General features: G+C 42.2%; 1 pseudogene; it reads right to left on the bottom strand.

Annotated features, from left to right (window-relative positions):
* Window positions 1-735: 735 nt before the first annotated feature.
* LOC128100457 (prohibitin 1-like) lies at window positions 736-1,664 on the bottom strand (annotated as a pseudogene).
* Between the last annotated feature and the right edge of the window lie 2,225 nt (window positions 1,665-3,889).

The following is a 3,889-nucleotide window of genomic DNA, read 5'->3' as shown; positions in this document are numbered from 1 at the left end:
TTTTCTTGGACTATTTAAGTTCTTGTCACCTTGTAAGTTTTGAAATAATTAGTTACTTCTTGAGGTGTTAATCTAGTTGTGGGCTATATGCAGTTAATGTCTCCCAGCTTTTTCTTGAAAATCATTAAGAGTTTGTAATTTGTCTCTCCTGATTCGTTCTTTCTGTTTGTAAACCAATCTTATATCCTAAGTAATTAATATAATTTACTCTTTGAATTTTTCAGGGGCATTTTGTAATCCCCCAAAAGACAATATTTTCTTTACTTCTTCAAAAATTTTCTGTAAGGCATATATATTTGAATCAGCTAGTAAGATATTGTTTATATAATGGTAAATTATAGACTGAGGAAACTGATATTATCATAGGGTGGGGCTGTTTTAACATTTCTTGTGGGAAAACTTTCCATTGACATCTTTTAACAGGCTGGGAATTATTATAAGTAGGCACTGTGAAGACAATTTTTTTCTCTATCCAGTTCTGCAAAAGTATAGTAAAAAAAATCAGTCTTTTAAATCAATCACTCTACTAGACCACTATAATAGAGAAGGTAAGGGAATTCCAGGCTACAAGCCCATTGACTATGTCACCTTATTAATAACTCTTAGATACATTACCATTCTCTATTTTCCTTATTTCTTTTTTTTTTCTGAGTGATTTTGCTTTTATTTCCTTCATGTTAAGCCAATCATGAAATTTCATAGTGATTTCTGGGGTGGGGCAGAAAGAAAGTGTATTCAGAATGATGGAGGCCCTGGCCTGGTTGGCCTGAGAAGGTGCAAGCAGGGGAGGTCTCCCTGGGGAAGCTGGAGGAGCACTGACTGCCCGGCTGGCAGGTAGGTGATGTTCCAAGAGTGGGAGAGCTGGTGAGCAATGTCCTCAGCAGCCTCCAGCTTGCGCAGCTCGATCAGGCCATCACCTGCGGTGGCCAGGGAGTTGGCAATCAGCTCAGCTGCCTTGGAATCACCCTCAGCAAAGATGATGGCTGCCTTCTTCTGCTGCTCAGCCTTTTCCACCACAAATCTGGCCCTCTCCGCTTCCTGCTGAGCCACCTGTTTGGCTTCCACTGCCTCTGTGAACTCCTTCATGAAGGTCAGATGTGTCAGGGTCACGTCATCCAGGATGAGCTCAAATGTTGCTGCTCTCTCTGTGAGGTCATCGCTCACCTGCCTCGAGACCAGCTCTCGCTGGGTGATCAATTCTCCAGCATCAAAGAGAGCCACTACTGACTTGAGGATCTCTGTGGTGATGGATGGCAGCACCCGCTCATCATAGTCCTCACCGATACTGGTATAGATATGAGGAAGCTGGCTGGCCACTGGTCGGAAGAGGATGCATAGTGTGATGTTGATATTCTGCAAATCTTTGCTACCAGGGATGACTGGTACATTCCGGGTTGCCAACGGCAGTCAAAGATAATGGGTTTCTGTACCCAAAGGATGAGAAAGTGAGTCCCTTCCCCTACCACAATGTCCTGCACTCCACGGAATCATTCAAAGATGACAGCTCTGTGCCCAGCATCCACTTTATATAAGGCAGAGTTCACCACGCCTCCTGCAACAGCTAGCATTAGGCCGAACTTTCCGATGGACTCAAACACTTTGGCAGCCATGATTCCTTCTGGTGCACCCACTCACACCTGCTTCCACTCTGACCTCCACATGAATTCCCCCTCCAGATTTCTTTTTAATACAGGAGAATCCTAAGGACATGTCAATTCTCCAATATGTTGAGCACTTGGCTGCTCCTGTACCAGCTGTTCTAAGGCCTGTATTTTTCTGTTGTCAAGGGCTATGTTACACCCAGACAAGTTGGTCAGTTAACCATTTTAAAGGTAGGGCTGTTGGTATCTCAAAGATAAGCAGCTGTTGTAACCTGTTCTTGTATAATCTGAATGGTTAGCAACTGTTCTTTATCACACCTTTTAATATTTTTCTCAGAAACATACGTTAGTGTAGCTAGAGTTTTCCTGCCTGGCCCACAGTGAGGACAAATCTCTATCACCTGCCAGTTCCACAGTCATCAGACCCGACCAAGTAAGCACAGAGACTTATATTGGTTACAAACTGTATGGCCATGGCAGGCTTCTTGCTAACTGTTCTTACAGCTTAAATTAATCCATTTCCATTAATCTATACCTTGCCACATGGCTCGAGGCTTACCGGCATCTTCACATGCTGTTTCTCATCGTGGCGGCTGGCAGTGTCACTCTGACTCAGCCTTCCCCTTCCCAGCTTTATTCTCCTCCTTGTCCCACCTACACTTCCTGCCTAGCCAATGGCCAATCAGTGTTTTATTTATTGACTAATCAGCAACACATTTGCCAAACATCCCAACATCCCACAGCACTTCCCCCTTTTTTTTTTCAAAAAGGAAAGTTTTAACCTTAACAAAGTAAAATTACATATAATTTGGGAATTTGGGCGTAGCTTCTCTTACTACTTCCTGCTGGAGGGGGGCGCTGTATCTTAGGGGGACACAAAGAAAATTTTAGGATTATGGAATAGTCCATGAGGCTGTATCGTCTGAGCCAGATGCCTTCAAACTGTTCTGGATGTTGGATCATCTGGGCCATGGTGTCATCGGAGACCTTTCAGGGGGTCTTGGCTGGTCAAACATGATGTATCTTAATCTGGAACAAATCCATAGCCTCTGGCTTTCTGTGGAAACAAAAGCAGAGCCTCCTTTCCAAAGCAACATATCCTTATATCCAAATTTTGAAGTCAAGGTACCTTTAAAATATACATTTTAGCATAACTCAACAGCTTTTACAATCAAATGTTTTTCTGCAGTTAAAAATCCCAAAGACAACACAATCCAGATTCTCTGTGTAATATCCATTTTTATGTGGCTTATTTTTTTATACTACCTTTACTGTCTCTTTAAAGACTTTATTTTTTAAAACTATGTATTTGTTTCTATAACTCTATATATCACCTTTTTTGTCTCTTTCAAGCCTACGTATCTTTTACACACATTGTAAACTATTACATCTGAATCTGTCTTATTGTGAATCTATTGCCTTAAACTGCAGCAGCTGTGGCTGCTGGCTCCGCCCACCTCAACTTCCCAACATGGCTACGTTTTCCGCCAGCTCTGGGAGCTATCGTGGGTCTATGCTTTTATCCAAGCAGTGTTTAGCCCAGAAACTTTTTTTGTTTTGTACTAGCAAAGGCTAAATCCACCATGTAGCTTAATGTACCACTTGCAGAGGCCTCATTCCCGTGGTTGAGCGTGCACACACACACGCTAGGAACCCACAAGTAGCTCAAACTGGCAGCTGCCGCTCATTTGAGAGAGACAATTAGGAACTATTTTTAGCTCCATTTTAGAATCTTTTTTCCTCAGTTTTTAGGTGGAAACTCTTGCCACCACATTGGACGCCATTTGTAGCTAGAGTTTTCCTGCCTGGCCCACAGTGAGGACAAATCTCTATCACCTGCCAGTCCCATAGTCATCAGACCCAACCAAGTAAACACAGAGACTTATATTGGTTACAAACTGTATGGCCATGGCAGGCTTCTTGCTAACTGTTCTTACAGCTTAAATTAATCCATTTTTATAAGTCTATACCTTGCCATGGGGCTCGTGGCTTACCAGCATCTTCACATGTTGTTTGTCATCGTGGCGGCTGGCAGTGTCTCTCTGACTCAGCCTTCCAAGAGAATTATCACCTGAAGCTGAGAAAGAATTGGTCTTGGTAGAAAAGAAAGTACATGAAGGGCACATAGATCGTATTGATCCAAAACTGGATTGCATTTTGGTTATTTTACCTTCTAGGCATTCCCCAACAGGAATATTAATGCAAAGGGAAGATATTATATTGGAATGGATATTTTTACCAAATAAACCAAATAAAAAATTAAAAACTTATGTGGAAAAAATCTCTGA

The sequence above is a fragment of the Peromyscus californicus genome, unplaced genomic scaffold (genome assembly GCF_007827085.1).
Source record: "Peromyscus californicus insignis strain IS unplaced genomic scaffold, ASM782708v3 Scaffold_7__1_contigs__length_154581171, whole genome shotgun sequence".
Classification (NCBI taxonomy): Eukaryota; Metazoa; Chordata; class Mammalia; order Rodentia; family Cricetidae; genus Peromyscus; species Peromyscus californicus.
Note: the sequence above shows the minus strand (reverse complement) of the source record. Positions and strands in the feature narration are given on the sequence as shown.